Source organism: Muscardinus avellanarius, assembly GCF_963383645.1.
Source record: "Muscardinus avellanarius genome assembly, chromosome: 6".
In the NCBI taxonomy this organism is placed as follows: domain Eukaryota; kingdom Metazoa; phylum Chordata; class Mammalia; order Rodentia; family Gliridae; genus Muscardinus; species Muscardinus avellanarius.
The window spans coordinates 31,658,536-31,676,891 of NC_137791.1; positions in this window are offsets into that span (position 1 = coordinate 31,658,536).

Consider the following 18,356-nt stretch of genomic DNA (forward strand, 5'->3'; position numbering starts at 1 on the left):
AAACTTCTGAAATCATGGGAAAGAGGAATAATACTGGAGCAATGAATGCTCACAACCCCACAACATCAGAACCCGATAAAACAGAAAATCAGAGATTTCTAGAAGATCAAATCAGGAAAATAACTGTAGAAATAATAGAGGTGCTTCGAAAAGAACTCAGAGAGAGCCAAAAAGAGATAAAGGATGCAATTAATGAAGTAAAGGCCTCAATTCAAAGCACAAACAACCGATTAGACCACATAGAGAACAGAATCTCGCTCTTAGAAGATGATCATTCCAAAAATGAACGCATAGTTTCTAATCTAGAAAAAAATATCCGACAGCGGGAATCTGATATTGAAGAAATATGGGCCCATTTTAAGAGAGCTAACCTAAGAATAATTGGAATAGAGGAGGGAAAAGAAAGTGAAACCAAAAGGATCAACAATCTCTTCAAGGAAGTAATAGCAGAAAATTTTCCAGACATAGAGCAAGAGGTCGATACGCAGGTCCAGGAAACTTATAGAACTCCCTTTAGACAGGATCGGAGAAGAGGATCCCCATGCCACATAATTGTCAAAATGACCAATGTGGAAGCCAAGCAGAGAATCTTAAAGGCAACAAAAGCAAAGGGCCAAGTGACATTCAGAGGCAAACCAATTAGAATCACTCCAGACTTCCCAAACCAAGTTATGAGAGCCAGAAGGGCTTGGAGTAACATATTCCCAATTCTGAAAGAAAACAACTTCCAGCCAAAAATTTCCTACCCAGCAAAACTTTCTATCAAATTAGATGGAGAAATAAGAAGCTTCCATGACAAACAGAAACTGAAGGAATTTATGTCTTCAAAACCAGCACTAGAGAAAATACTCAAAGAGATTAACTACAAAGAAGAAATAGGTAACACACTCCAGAACTAGAGAAACAAGATTTTCCATCCAACAGACAACTAAGATTGGTTATCAGTGGAGATTCATTATTTATGTTAGTCTTTTACCTATCTCCAAAGGGTATTGTTTGCCTTTATTGTTGTCAATTTTTAGGATTTCTAGTTGGAATATTAATATACCTTCAGATATAGCATTTGGAAATATTTTATCCCATTCTATTAGTAACTGTTAACTCTGTTTACATTGTCTTTGGATATACAATATTTTCTTTTATTTTTTAGGGAGTTTGTATACTCTTCTGTTGCCTGTGCCATTGAAATCATAACCAAGAAATCACTGCCAATTTCAATGTTGTGAGGTTTAATGACCCAGATTTTCTTTTCTTCTAAAAGTTTATAGTCTTAAGATTTATATTTAGGTCTTTTATCTATTTTGAGTTAATATTTGTATATGGGATTAGGTAAGGGTCCAATTTTATTCTTTTCCATGTAATTATTATTTTTTAACAATATTTAGTTAAAAGATTAATATTTCCACCACCAAATGTTCGTGGAAACCTTGTCAAAAATAACGTGACAATATAGGGAAGAATTTAGCTCTAGGCTTTTATTTAACTCCAATGGTTTATATATCTGCCTTTAGAACAGTACTACACTGTTTCAATTATTGTAGCTTTATATGGTTTGAAATCAGAAAATATATGTCTTCTCGCTTTGTTCTTTTTCAAGATCGTTTTGGGTATCTAGAATCCATATTCCATATTAGGATAGATTTCTTTTCTGAAAAATAAATATATAAATATATGATAGTTTCACCTAAAAAAATAGAAAAAAAAAATCTCTGGTAAGAAAGAAAGCAAAAAAAATATTGAAATGTTATCTTTAAGTCATCAAAAGCTTGGTATCAGACAAATGAAACTGTTATGTGAGATTATCATTTTTAATTTTAGATAAATTGCCATAATACTAGATGTCAACTACTAAGCCAAGCATGGGAGGGAGGGATAGGGAGAGAATGGGGTGGGGATTGGGTGGGGGCTGACTGGGAAAAGTGTGCATGTATGTCTACAAAAGTATGTATCCTACTATGATGTATGAATACAGTGCACCAATAAAAAAAATGTTAAGTGAATGAAATAGATACTTCACGAAAGAAGAAATTCAAATGGCCAATAAATTCATGAAAAAATGGTCAACATCATTAGCAGAAACATGCAAATCAAAACTACCCTGAGATTTCATCTTACCCCAACTAGAATAACAATCATTCAAAACACAAACAACAACAAATGCTGGCGAGGATGTGGAGAAGTGGGAACTCTAAAACATTGTTGGTGGGAGTGCAAATTAGTGCAACCACTTTGGAAAACAGTATGGAGGATCCTCAGAAGAATGGGAACAAGCCTACCATATGATCCAGCAATACCACTTCTGGGTATTTACTCAAAAAAAGCAAACCAATCTACCAAACTAATGCATGCATATCACAGTTGCACAATTCACCACTGCCAAACTATGGTACCAGCCGATATGTCCATCAACAGATGAATGGATTACAAAACTGTGGGATATGGACACAATGGAATTTTACTCAGCCATAAAGAAAAACACAATTACATCATTTACAGGGAAATGGATAGAACTGAAGACATTATGCTAAGCAAGATTCGTCAGTCACAAAAATAAGAAATCGGATGCCTATCCTAATATGGGAAAGCTAGGGACAAATGGGTAATAGGAGGAACTCTAGATGAAGAATGAGATCGTATAGAGGAGCAAATAAGGCAACCTAACTGAGGGGATGGGAGGGGGGAAGAGGAAAACTCTTCAAAGCGCATGATGTGATTAAACAAACATATCAAGGTCAACCACTAAGCCAAGCATGGGAACAAAGGCATGGGAGAAAATGGGGCAGAATTGGGTAAGGGCTAATTGGGTGATATGTGCATGTATGTCTCCACCATCTTTTATCACATTAGGATGCATGACTACAATAAACCAATAAAAAAGAAAAAGAAAAAAGTTGTTTTATATGCTTGTAGCTTCACCACTATAAAAAATATGACACTCTTTTCTGTATTCCAGTTTAATAAAATGCTGTAAGAAGGAATTGGACTGCACTGGCTTGGATCATCCTCTTAGTCATGTGATTATGGGGTTGGAGTGATACTGTAATTTTGGTATGACTGTGTTCTCCAAAGGTTCATGTGATGATGCTTGTTCTTCAGTGTGTCATTAATGGGAGGTGATGGGAGTTTTAAGAGGTGGGGCCCACTGAGAGATTGTTCTTGGTTCCTTTCTGGCTGTGTTTCTATGTGAGTTTCTCCTTTTGCATGTTCTCCTATCATTGTAATGACTTCTGCCTTTTTGTATTACTTACACTATTAAAAAAAATCACATATAGGTATTTCTTTGACACATGGCAAAGAAGTGAAACTTTTAAGTGAAACTTTCCTGTGATAAATTAGATGTTTGCATAGAATTCAGTGATTTAAAGTGACTTATAGAAATAAGTAATTTTGTAAACAACAAATAATGAACATGTAGCAGCTAAAATGAGCTGTGAAATTGCTCTTTCTGAAAAAGATACAGATCATAGTAAATGTTTCTGTAAAACAAGGAAGCAAATGTTTGAAAAATACATAAAACTAGTCTTGTGGCTTTCCTGTCACCCTTTATTATTTTCAATTATTTTTATTATCATGTCCATGAAGAATTAATAATGAAAATCTTGTAAATAAGAGCTCTAGTGGGATTTACTATTAATCACAAATAAGCAACTGTTGAAAACCATTGTTATATATAAAATTGTCATGTTAGTTGAATGCTTTTATTGTTAAAGATAGTTGCACTCTTACAGTTAAATTTAATTTTACAATGACCATTAAGTGCCCAATGACTCATTTTTATTTATTTTTTGTGGTACTGGGGATGGAACCTGGGAGCATTCTACCTCCAACCCACAACTCCAGCACTATTTTTTATTCTTTATTTTGAAACAGGGCCTCACTGAGTTTCAAAGGGGCTCACTAAGAGGTTGAGGCTGTCTGAAAATCGCCATCCTCCTGTCACAGCCTCCCTAAAATGGGGACTACAAGTGTGAGCCACCATGCCTGGCTCAATGACTCATTTTTAAAGGGCCAACACATTACTAGAAGAGAAATGGGAGCTGAGTATTTTGCAAATTTGTATCTTTTTTTGTGTGTGGTACAGGGGGTGAAACCCAGAGGCTTTCTACCTCTGGGCTATACTCCCAGACATATTTTATATTTTATTTGGAAACAGGGTCTTACTAGGTTGCTGAGAGCCTCACTAAGTAGCTGAGGCTGGCTTTGAACCTGTGCGATCCTCCTGTGGGATCCTCAGCCTCCCAAGCACAGGGATTAAAAGTGTGCACCACCACGCCTGGCTGCAAATTTGTATCTTAAACCTGAAGACAAAATGTAAGTGTGTGTGTGTGTGTGTGTGTGTGTGTGTGTGTGTGTGTGTTTGCATGCATATACACATGTGTGTTTGGATTAATAATAGTTGTTTCAGTGTCGTCTAAAAGAAAGTATCCTCTTTGTAACTTAAAGGAAAGAATCCAAACTTTATATATCACTTTTCAAATCATTACCTGAAGTATATTTAATGACATCTAATAATTGTGTAATATTAGTCAACTTTAAGCCTTGTACTTGGGAGACTAAAATAGGAGGATCACAAGTTTGAGGCCAGCCTTGGCAATTTTAGCCAGACCTTGTTTCAAAAATAAAATATATACTTTTGGCTCAAGATGGTGACTGAGAGAAGTAGTGCTTACAAGTCCTGCTGACACTCAATCTTCATTGCCTCAAAAACAGTGCTCTACAAAGGCAGAAAATACAATCAGTAGAGGAATAAAAATGATAAATACAAGGAGCAGAGAAAAAGAAGATTAGAAGACCAGAGATAAACAGAACAAAACAAAACAAAAACCTGCCTGGCTTGCGGTGGCAGGCACCGTACCAATGCAGTCTTCCCTCAGAGCACTGCACTCCAGAGAAGAAAAGAAAAACAAGGATTTGAAGTGAGCAGCTGCAGATCCACAGGTTGCAAGTCATGTCATCAGTTATTCCCTGAGCAAAGACCTGCTACAGCTTCCAGGAACACACCTCGCCCTCCAGGGAGCCAGAGTGGGGCTCAACACCAGAATAGAAACCTGCCAGTGTCATGGCCAAGGGTGCTGCAGTAGTGTCATCACACCAATGGCAGCCGAGCCCACCATGCACCCCAGAGATCCAGACCAGCTCACACCAAAATTGTAAGTGAAATTGTGGTTCCTGCAGGAGAACTTCCAGCGCTGTGCCCCTAGGGACTTGGGGAGACAGGATAAACTCCCTGGGTCTGAGATCTTGTGGTTCAACCCAGTGAAGGAGGAGTAGTGGTAGAGATTACCACACCCTCCAGAGACTCAGAGTAGTGCTCAATAACACTGTAAGTGAGGTTGTGGTCCCCATGGAAAAACACCCAGCTGGGCACCCATAGGACTCACACAGCCCCGATAAACACCCTGGGTCTGAGATTTTCCAATCCAGCCCTGAGAAAGTGGGAGTGGGGGCTGCTGTTGGACATAACAGAAGATCAGACAGACTCAGGCTTTGATCAGCAGAAAGTGTGCGGGAAAGTCTAGCTTAACACTAGACTCAACTAATAGAAATTCCAGGATCACCACAGATCTCCCAAGCATGACGAATGGGGAGAAGTCAGACCAGACCAGCCCTAGCTGTGGAGAATACACTCCTACATTGAGTTTGGTCTCAGAGGCATACACCACCAATGGTTGCAGGGAGAGACTGAAACTCCAAATCTGTGGAAAGTGTGGAGGGTGACCTACACGTAATACTAAATCCAGCCCCAATGATATTGACCATCTGTATAGACTGAGAAAATCTCAGTGAACCAAACTCACAGTAGGAAGGGTGCCGGTGGCACTTGGTATCTGCACAGAAAGAGACTGCAGCAGATCTATCTGCTGAATAGCCATTTATTTGTAGAGTTGCATTAATTCGTTGTTGGAGTTATTTTGGTTTTTTGTTCTTTTTTGGTGTGAGTGTTTATGTCTGGTTGTTTTTTTGTTTGTTTTTTTTTTTTGTTTGCTTGTTTTTCCCTCTCCCAAGCTTCTTCCTTTCTCTTCTCACTATTCCTTTCCTATCTATTTTTCTGCTTTTTATCTCTCCCTTGTCTTGTATCAAATCCACTTCACATCATTATATCAGAAACTCTTGTATCAAATCCACAACATATTTATGTCAACCACTAAGCCAAGCATGGGAAGGAGAGATGGGGAGGGAATGGGGTGGGGATTGGGTAGGGGATATCTAGGCGATGTGTGCATGTATGTCTACACAAGTTATTTATCTCATTATGATATATGAATACAATGCACCAATAAAAAATTAAAAAAATAAAACATATAAAAAGGGCTGAGGATACACCTCAGTGGTAGAGCACCTTGGTCAAGTTCAATCCCAAGTCTGTCTGTCTTTCTCTCTCTCTCTCTCTCTCTCTCTCTCTCTCTCTCTCTCTCTCTCTCTCACACACACACACACACACACACACACACGAAAAAAGAGTCCCACCATAAATATCAAGAAATAATCTGGAAGTCTTCTCAAAAGTGGGTTTTCACACCCTCTAACTCATGCGTGTCAATCTTGTGACAGCTGTGCATTCAGAATTGAGAAAACAATAACAAAGCTTAATGAGATTTGTAAATTATTATAATAAAAAACCCTTCAAGCAGCCAAACTCATTTTTACAGTCATTTAAAAATTGTATTGCAGAAGGGACTTGCTTTAGAATAAATAACATTATTCTTTCTCTCAAAGAGACAGGAAATTTAACAAATTTTTCTCTCTATGCATTATCAAACATTTCTTGTAGTTGGTATGGTAGGCTGAACAATGGTCCCTCAAAGACATATACATTCTAATTCCTAAAGCCTGTGACTATGTTACCTCCTATATCAGAGAGGATTTTTCAGATGTGGTTGAAGTCAGTATGCTGAGCTAGAGCTACTGTCCTGGGTTATCTAAGTGAGCCCAACATAGAAGTGTGTTTATGGGAGGGAGATGGAAAGATCAGTCAGATGTAGAAGATGTGATAAAGGAAGCAAGAGTTTGGGGTGATGTGAGGAAGAAGCATCAAGTAAGGAGTGGAAGTGACTCCCTGAAACTGGAGAAGTCAAGCAGATACATTGTTCTTTAGAACTTCCAGAAGATTCCAACATTGCAGACTTCTTGATTTTAGTTCCTTATGACTTATTTTGGATTTTTAAATTTTTATACTTTTATTGGTATTTTATAATTATACATCATAATGAGATTCAAAATGACATAAACATGTATGCCTATAACACAGTACATTTCCCTCCATATGGATTTTTTTTACTTTTAACCTACAGAAATGTAAGAGACTAATTTTTGTTGTTTCAAATCACTGAGCTTATGGCAATTTGTTATATCAGCAATAGGAAACTAATATACTGAATCAAGACTGTGGAATTTACATAAATTTTTTTCATCATTTGGTGTGTTCAGACTAAACAACTTAGGGTGGAAACAATTAATTTTATACACTAGTTGCTTTCTTGTATTATCAGTAGCATTAAGAGTAGGGCTTCTAGATGAGTGTGGCGCCACACACCTGTAATTTCAGTATTTAAAAGGCTGAAACAGGGGAATCACAGGTTTGAGTCCAGCCTCAGTAAATAAGTGAGGCTCTTGGAAAGTTAGTGAGACCTTATTTAAAAATAAATAAAATAAAGATGGGGATGTAGCTCAGTGTTAGAACTTAGAATACCCCTGGGTTCAATCTGTAATAACACACACACACACACACACACACACACACACACACACACACACAGTAGGGCTTCTCTTGTAAGTTGAATTAATGCTTATTTGTTTACTTAATTAACTAACATGCATTCAACAGATATTTTTTGAATGCCTACTATGTCTTTGGTAAAAAAAAAATCAAAGCTGACCCATACTTTCTTTTCCTTTTTAATTTATATGCAATACTTACATATCTATGCAATATAATGTGATTTTTCCAGTACATGTATAATGATTCATTCTTTCAGATAGAACTATGGGAAAGAAGACAGTGTATAATTGCACAGCAGTTTATTGTCTTATATAGTGTAAGATGTGCTAAGTGTTTGAAACAAAGGAAAGTGATTTAGCTTGGTAAGAGCATGCTTCCTTGAAGAGATGTTTTTCTGATATTTGTAAGGTGAAGAAAAGAGAATGAAATCTTCTGGTCATTTAGTTTTTTATGTTATTATTTGTTTTGAAGATTTAAAGAAGTTTATTAAAAAGATAGAAATATAGAAGACAGTTACAGCCTCATGTTACATAACATGAAGGGGTGCTTTGAAGGAATTAACCCTATAATGTTATTTTTTTAAAAACTTAAGATTCACACTTCTTTAAAGAATATATGTTCACAGTGTAAGAAGGATTGGAAGAACAAAGAGGAAATAAATGAACATTAGTTACGAACTAGTTTTAAAAGAACATGATCATATCATGTTTTGACTAGGATAGTGTCAGCATGGATGGAAGAGTCAAGAGAAATTTAAAATACATAATTGATAGAAAAAGGAAGGGGAAGGGAAAGCAGAATGTGAAAGAACCTTACTCAGAACATTCATGTTTAAATTAAACAACAAAGAAAAATGCTAATTGTAGCACTGATCTTGCAACACTTCATATGTTATGTGTAATTACAAAGCTTTAGATAGAATATAAATCAAAATAGGACTTATAAAGTACAAGATTTTTTTTTTAACTGTGGAAAGAGTTGTGAGAAATAGAAGTAGATTTAAGGGCAGAGGTTACTTTACAAGAGGCTTTGTTTGTCATGACAAATATCTTGGACTTGTTCCTCTACCACGACACACCAGAGAATGGGTTTTATGCAAGAGGGCAGTTAGTGCTTTTGAAACTCTCATAGTGATGAAGAAAGTGTGGACGGCCTACTGCAAAGAGAAAAGAAGGACATGTGAGAGGCACTGCATTCTGAGTGTGCTGAATACGATTCTTGACTATCTTGAATCAAGAGCATAGCGTCAGCATGAACTAAGGGTCATAATATAGAATTTCTCACTGGTATAAAAGGGAGGTCATGAATGAGAATTATGAGATAGCTATTTGGATAACGCCCTTCCACTTAAATAGTTGCCCAGAGGAAGTACATTGTCATTGACAATGTCTATATCTGTGGCACATGGTAAAATGAAATTGGGGAAATGGAGTCAGGAAACAAAGTGTGATTTTAATGTAGAATGGCTATCACATTAACATCTACTCCGGCAACCACATGGCTTCCCTAATGCAGTGCTTTTTCATGATTTAATAGATTTATTCTTAAGAGCATTTGCTAATACCTTAGTGGTAATAAAAAACTTGGCTTCTGCTTGGTACCTCACTTTGAGATATGCACTTGATAACTGGAATTAGTGGTATGTTGGAGTTGGTTTATACTAACTTATATGAAAGGATTGTAAATTTTCAGGAATTTTGTGAACCAATTGTTGATAATATAGCCATTATTAGATAATTGATTATAGCCAGGCATGGCAGCACACACTTGTAATCTTTGTACTTGATAGGCTGAGACAGGAAGATTGCAGGTTCAACACCAATCTCAGAAAATTAGGGAGGCCCTCTGCAACTTAGTGGGCTTTATTAAAAAAAATAATAAAAAAATAGGTTGGAGATGCAGCTTAGAGGCATAATTCCCCTGGGTTCAATATCCAGTAGCACATTTGAAAATGCTAATAATAATACCAAAATGAAATATTTTTTCTTACCAAAATCTCATAATACAATTTATTTTTAACCTATGCAATTTAATTCACATTTTGGATCCTTTTCTCAATAAGCAGAAGGGGTCAGAATAATCTCAGTGCATATAAGTATCTTCTTTAGAATAAAAATGTTCTTCTGATTTTCTATTACATCAGTAGAGCATATTTGTTTTCTTACTTGGTAGGCTGGAAGGGAAGTAGGAAAGAGTTTGTAGGGCACTGTTGACACCATTTATCTATTCCTCCCACTTGTGCAGCACAACATTCAACAGATAACCAAAACTTCCTAACCTCTGTTAAAATCTGAGAGCAGACTCATCCAAATGGGAACTGTCCTGCACACTGATGTATGGGGCTGAACATTTTCTAAGAAAACTATTAATAGGAATGCACATTCATAGCTCATCAAATAGTACGTGGCATTCAAAACCTGATATTTTTATATTTTTTCACTCTTTCCCATGGAGGGCCCAGTGACACTTCACAGGTCCTAGGGCTTCTGCAGAACTGATGCAAAGAAACCTCTCTGAGACAACATCACTTTCTCTCTCCTGGCTTCCTTTATCTTCTTTCTGCTCATTTACTATCTCCACTTGAATATTTCATAGGTATATCCAACTCAGTGTGCCTAAATCCAATTTCTTCACTGGGTTTGTGCTCCCTCCCCTAACACTCTAAAAAAGTTGTGAGCTTCTTCCAGTGTCTGCCTTTGCACATGGCACCAATAGCTATGAATTTCACCCCTAAGAAACCTCAGACTCATGGTTGTTCAGTCTTCTCAACCCTTGGCCCATATTTATCCAGTCTCCAGTTCCCGTTGATGCTATTTCTTAACTATCTCCAGGCTGGACTTCTTTGTTGTTCTCTATCCCTACTACTCCTAGTCAAATAGTCAAACTATTCTCTTTTGAATAGGAGGCTGGATTTCCAGAAGGATCTTTTAGGTGCTTGATCTTATCTACTATGAAACCAATTCAATCCATTCTCCACTTTGTTGCCAATTGATTTCTAATATTCAAAATCTTATCAAATCTCCTCTTCCTGAAAATTGCTCAGTATTCTAAAATGCATTTCTCTAAGAAGAAAACAAAAATCTCTAATAAGACATACAATGAATACCTTTGGTCCTGCTCCTGCTGATGTCACCAGCCTCATCATTAACCTCTCTTTCTCTCTTCACTTCTTAATGATCTTACTACCTTTTTCTATTTCTAACCTCTTGAGGTTATTTACATCATATATATACACACACACACATATATATATATATATATATATATGATACACATATATATACACATATATATACATATATATACACATATATATGATGAAAGTTTTATATAATGTGCTGTTTAGTATGTTTTTCAAATTCCATTTTTAGCAATATAATTTTACTACCTTGAAATCAGTTATGACAAAAACATTTACTTTACTGAAATGAGTAAATGATGTAAATCAGGTCATGATTCATTGTTTTGTTTATTGTGTAGAATTAAGTAAATGACAGAGAAAATATCAGTAGTGTATATTAAAAGTGTGCATGTATATAGCCATTATATTGCCAATGGCAAAAAAGAAAATAGAGAAATATTCTACCATTATTTGAAAAGTGTTGTCTGATTTAGGAAATAATTTGCTAGCAGAGTCATTGAATGAGTGAGTGCCAACATGTATCTTTGTTTTATTTTTATTCTATGTAAGTGAAGATATAAAATAGCATTCATGTCATAACTGTATTTGTTCATCACTGATAACAAGGCTTGTCTACTCATAACAAAGTTTGGCAAAAGTCAATGAAAATATTCTGCAAAAATCAACTACCTATATGTATATACCTATACATAAAAGTATTATATGTAATTTATAACTTGTGTGATATATATCCTTATACCAATACATTTTATAATAGACATACATACCATGTATATGTACAGACCCCTCACTCAGAGCTTGTTAGACATTTACCAGCAAATCACTGCCTGTAAATATATCTACAGAATATTGAAGTTGCCCTTACTGGGTTTTAAATGAAAACATAGGCCTTACTGTAACAATTATCAGTATCTGAATTCTGTTTTGTATTGACTCTAATGCTTATGCTGATGGCTTGAGGTACTCTAGGAAAAGCATGATCTGAATTCTTCTATCCAGGATGACATTTTAAGAAAAAGGATGTGTTGTATACATTTAATATTAAACTCAGCCTGGCATTCTAGGCAAAACAAAGGAAGGGATAAGTAGACCAATTATTTCCCCAAGCCCCTTGTCCTCTATGGCTGTACCCTTGAAGAATTGTGGGGAAATGCAAACTATTGAAGATGGGAGGCATCTAACAGACCCAGTGAGTAGTGATTGGGGTTTTCCTGTAGTCAGGTGGGAAAGGCGGTTTCTGGATGCTACACAAATCCCATATGTGATTAGAAAAATTTGCTACTTCTTCTTTAACTTTATTAGAGATCTGAGCTTATACTTGACATCAGTATGTACAAGTTTACCTTTTTCAAGAAAAGCATTAAGAAGCACACCCCTTAAAAGTCAAATGCCAAGGGAGGTGGAGTCTAGATGTGATTCTGCACAATTCTGAAATCGTTTCTTCTTTCTTCCCAAAGAAGTACTAGTGAAAAGATTTTTGATTCAGTAAGGGGATTACTTACCAGAGATTCAAGAGACCTGGGTTCTTGATCTTGATTGCTGTAAATTGGACACAGTATTTTTTTGTATCATAGTTTCTCTTTTGTATAAACAGTTACCTTTGAGGGGATGATCTTCACAGTGTTGATATTCTCTGTTGCTAAGGATTTATGTTTTATACAATGTTTCTTTGAGTTTTATTATGACTAAATTAAATAGTATTTGTCAATAATATACTGAATCTCATGAGAATTGAAGAGATTAGATTTACAGAGCTTAATTTCTCTAACAATAAATGGGTAGAAAAACCCAAGTATCAGATTGCTAGGCTGCTCAAACCTAGAGCGATGTCTCATGGTGACAGGAAAAGAGGCACTTGCAATAAAACTCTCAGCCTGAAATTTATTCTTTTACTAAAATTCAGGGCAACTATATTCTGAACATATAATTACATAGTGATTTTTTATGTGGTTTCAACAATCCTTTAATTACTGAAATGGTTGCGTAAGAGTGCAGTTGTCTATTCACTATCTTTCTATAGAAGTTGGTTTGTATCTTTGCTTCTGAGCTCTAAATAAGTTTATAAAATGTTTTATTTTTAAAAGTTGTTACATTTTGTACCTTATAATCAGTGGCTTAATATTTAGGGGATTTTTAAGAATACAAAGACTGAGAACTACATTATGATGTGAGACTATAATGCACTAATAAATGTATAAGAAATATAAAAGAAAAAAAATAATGTCCATTTTAAAAGAAAAAAAGCTGAGTGTGGTGGCGCATGCTTGTAATCCCAGCATCTGGGAGGCTGAGACAGGAGGATCATGGTTCATGGACAGCCTCACCTACTACTTAGTGAGGCCTTCTGAAATTCAGTGAAACCCTGTTCCAAAATAAAGAATCAAAAGTAGGGCTGGGGGTGTAGGTTGGAGGTCGAATGCCCCTGGGTTCCATCCCTAGTACCACAAAAAAGAATGTCTACTTTAAAAATAAAATAAAAATGTCTATTATTTTAAAAAATAATATGAAGTTCATGATTTTAGAAAGATGTAGTAGTAGCCAGGTGTGGTGGTACATGTCTGTAATCCCAGTACTTGGGGGGCTGAGACAGGAGGATTGGGGGTTTGAGGTCAGCTTCAGCAGCTTAGTGAGACCCTGTTTCAAATAAAAGGGAGGAGCCTGGGGTGTAACTCAGAGGTGGAATGCTCCTGGATTCAATATCCAGTACTAAAACAAGACAAAACAACAACAAAAAACCTCAAAATTCAAATAGCCAACTTAAATTTCAACAAGACATACATAAAAGCAGCTCAGGCTGTCCAGATTTCTGAAAACAGTATAATTTCATCTGCTTGCTTATAACAAAGAATGAATCTGTACAAAGTTTTAAAACTTTCCTTCTAGCTCACTTCACTACTGTAAAACCAAAACTAAAAACAAAAAACAAAAAACAAAAACCCTAAAGCTAAACCAAAATCAAACAAGCAAACAACATATCTAGCATCTAGAATACTATCTCCTCATCATGACCTTGGAGAGACTGATAAGGCAGCCTTCCTCCAGGCTTCTGTGATCCCTGCTATGGCACCAGTCACTTCCCTTATGTGTCAGACAGCAACAGGTTACTTCAGGAACTCAAGAAAGGTAACCCAAGAACACTGAACTACCTCCCTACCAGACAGTCATAAAGAGGACTTAACAGAATCTGAGCAAACATCGAAATGTTAATTAACCTTCTATCTTGGAAGTAACTCTTCAACATGTAAGAAATCCATAGCATAATAGAAAGTATTGGAATAAATGTATTTAGAAAGACTTGACACACACAAGTACGATAACTTTCAGTCTTTTGATGGATTTATGGCATCAAATGTACCTCAAATGTTTTGCAATTGTTCCCTAGGTTGAGATTTGTTATTTTTGGCTTAGATTCTGTACCAAATAACAAAACATTTGTTCACAGATTGACAAGTATCATAAAAAGCATTGTCACTCTTAGGTCTAAAAATATTATTCAAAGTGTATTTTATATTTATTATTTATTTATCAAAATGGTAGCGGCATATATGCACACATCACTCATTTAACCCTTCCCCAATTCCCACCCCATTCATTCTCCTGTTTGGATTGGTGATTGACTTTGATGTGTTTGTGAATGTACATCATGTACATCAGGAAATTTCCCTCAAAGTTTATTTTTAAATAACTGAGACTGTCAGTGTCTACCTGGAGAATCTGACAGACATGACATATCTTTTCTAGAAATAAGAGATACCTTGTTGGTGTTCACTTGGTTAGAATTCTTACAGTCTGTCAGCTACCTTTGTGGAGAAAGAATCTATATTTGGAAAGGAGTCAACAAACCTCAAATTGTAATTGTTTTCTCTGACAAAAAAACAGAGTTCTGCTGGAGTTTTGACAACTCTGTCTTGTCATGAGAAAAATCTTCAACAAGGAAGCAAAGAAGTATTTATCCCTATCATACATTATCCTCAACCAGTGTATATAATCTGTCTGTCATTTAAAAACAGTACACATAGTTAAAATAATTCTACCAAGAAACAATGTCAAAATTTTATTTTTCCTCTTATCTTGGCTTTTGAGAAAATCACAAAATGCTATTGCTCAGGATAAAAGACAAGATAATTATAGATGGATTGATTTCAAGCAAAGTTACAAAGAACACTTTTTAAGTTTTGGCAGGAGATTATTCCTATAGATGACACAGATGGAATTTAGGCATTTTCAATATTTCTTTAGACAGTTAAGATAGAATTTCTATTCTGTTATACTATTATAGTTTCAAACTAAAGCCCAGAATTCTTTGTACAACTCTTCATGACACTCAGTTCAAGAATTTTGTATTCTGACAAAATGACTTCCTGAAAAGACTGACTACAATTCACACACATACTCCTTTTGATATGGTAACAGGAAGAATCAATATGAACACTCTGGAAAATCAGTGCAGCCCAAATGCATTTATCTCCAGAGGCTCAGCTGTTCTTGTCATGTTACATCTTGGTCTTCTTATGACATTAAAATAAATCTTACTTCATGTGCTTAAAAAATGAAATTATGATCTGGTTTTCCCCTCTCCCTCTCTTAGTCCATTTTGAGTAGCTATAATGAAGTATCTAAGGCTAGATAATGAAAAAAGAGAGTGAGGTTACAGTTTTGGAAGTTGTTAATCTAAGATTGGGTGGTCCTACCTGGTCGGCCTGTGGTGACTGCCTTTTGTCTGAGTTACGATATGCCCGATGGTCTCAGAGTTGGTGGGAGTACATGGGAGAGAATTCACACAGTGACACAGGAAGCTAGGGACCAGGGATAAACCAGGCTCACTCTCTTATAAAAATCTCACTCTCACAGAAACACCTTCACTGCTGAGACCTAATCTACTTTGTAAAGTCAGCATTAATTTTTTTCACAAAGGCCTTTATGACCCAATCACCTCTCAGGGGGTCCCACCTTTGAAAGACACAATCACCCTTCAACGAATGTGGAACTAAGCACCTGAACCTTTGGAATAGAAGCTGTAGCACTTCCTATGCTAATCACGCAATGGTTACCATAGTTTCTACTTCAAGTACTACAATGAGGGAGGGCCCTTTGTGCTTTAGGCTTTGTTTGTCAGTACTGATTGTCTATGTTTCCAAGATCCCTTGGCAATGAGACACTCTGAGATGCTGTGGAGTAGAAGGTCTATTTGTCAGGCTAAGAATCCTGGGCCTCACTTGAGCCTTCTCTAAGGTATCTGAGTGGCATGCGGAGATTTCTTTTTCTTTTTTCTCTTTTTTTTCTGAGTATTTCTTACACAAGGACTCAGAGTGGAAATGAAATGATGGTTTCCTTTTTTTGGGGGAATCACAATCCTCCATCACCCTCTTCATTGTTGGAGAGCTCCTGTGCTCTATCTGTTCCTGATTTTATCCTCTTTACTACCTCCAGAACTGTGTAGCATGATCACTTGGTTGAGGTTATCTTTCGAACATGAAGACCCCTCTGCCCCCCATTACCCCAGACTATTCTGTTTTTCAATCAAGTTATCATGTAAGGGTACATTAGGATGAACTGCTTTTTTAGGGGAAAAGTGAATGGGAAAACAAGAGACATCAGAAGAAAGGAATATAAAAAATGAAAAAAATGAAAATAATTTGAGGTACAAATTAGTACCTCAAAGAGTTCTCTCTAAAACTGTACGAGTTTAGGAAAGTTACATAAGCTCCAGCACTTTGATTTCTCACCCATAAAATAGGGAAATAATTATGCCAAAATGAAGGTCAAAGTATGCAACACCACTGGAATAGTGCTGAATACATCATGTGGTGGTTCTTAATATTCTTGCTGCTATTTTTGAGGCAGTGGAGCAGAGCACAGAGAAACAACCTCTTAAGCCAGATGTTAGAGTTTATATCCCAGAGCTATTTGAATTTGGACAAGTTTATAAATGTGTAAAGGAGATGAAAAATAAAACACGACCAGGCATAGTGGTGTATGCATTAATATCAGTTCGTGGGAGGCTGAGATAGAGAGATCACAGGTTCAAGACTGGCACATAATAAATTAAGGAGACCTAGTTTCAAAATTAAAAAAAATAAAAAGGGCTTGGGGCATAGCTCAGTAGTGGAACACCCTTGGATTCAATCCCCAGTAAAACACACACACACACACACACACACACACACACACACACACGCAGCAACCTCCTGAATATGTGGGAGTATAAGAGGTTGGAAGAGTGCTTTGTGCATAGAAAGTGCTCAGTGAACATCAACAGGTGCTGTCTTTCCACACTGGGGCTCATGGTCTTAAGTACTTGGGGTGCTTCTCCAGCCAGCTCTGAGCTGTGATTCTGTGAAGATGCACCTCTGGGCCATTTTGTGGTGGTTTTGTCTCATATTTTCAAATGAATCTCCTATGAAAACCCATCTTTATAGAAGAATATCTTCTCCGTGTTTATTATTGTTTGACTCTTAGAAAATTGAGGCAAAATAATATTCTACACATACAGGCTACTGAATTCTGAAAATACTAATGACCAATGTGGAAAAGAGAACTTAAAAATTGCCAAAACAAATAGATAGCATAGGAAACTGGAAAACTGTCATCCCAAATAGCCAAGTTCAGTAAACCTAAATATTTCTTGAAGATTAGAAATTACTGTAATGAAAGCAATTAATTATAATATACAATAATGCTCAGGATATTTAAAATTATTTGCAATTTTGCTACCATGACACATATTATCAAGTTCAGGATAAATCTAAGACAGTTTTTTATTATTCTTTATCTAATATGTATAATATAAAATAGGTTTTAATTTTTGTTTATCTATATTCTTAATACAAGACTAGTTAGTATATTCTAATGATTTTTAAATAAATTGATCTCATCTATATCTCTATATCTATCTATATCAGCATATATATATATATATATATATATAATATATTTAGATTTACATAGCTCAGAAAACCATTTTTTTGTTGTTGTTGTGCTGAAGATTGAACCCAGGAGCATTCTACCATTGAGCTGCATACTCAGAACTATTTTATTTTATTTATATTTATTTTTATTTTTTGCAGGTCTGGGGATGGAACCCAGGGGCACTGGATCCCCGAGCTACACCCCCTCTTTTTATTCATTATTTTGAAACAGGGTCTCACTAAGTTGCTGAGGGCCTCTCTAAGTAGCTGAGGCTGTCAGAGGACCGCGATCCTTCGGTCTCAGCCTCCCAAATACTGGGATTACAAGCATGTGCCATAGATGCCCGGCTCCAGACCCATTTTATTATAAAACAGGGTCTCACTAGGTTGTTGAGGGTCTCATTAAATTGCTAATATTCAATCCTCCTGTCTCAAATTCCCCAAAACTGGGATTACAGGTGTGCACCACTGAGCCTGGCAAATTTGCAAAATTTAAAGCTCAATTATTGCTGTCTTCCCCTTCTTACACTGTGACTAACTTGTAATAAAAATAAGAAAATGAGCCAGGTGTGGTGGTATATGCCTA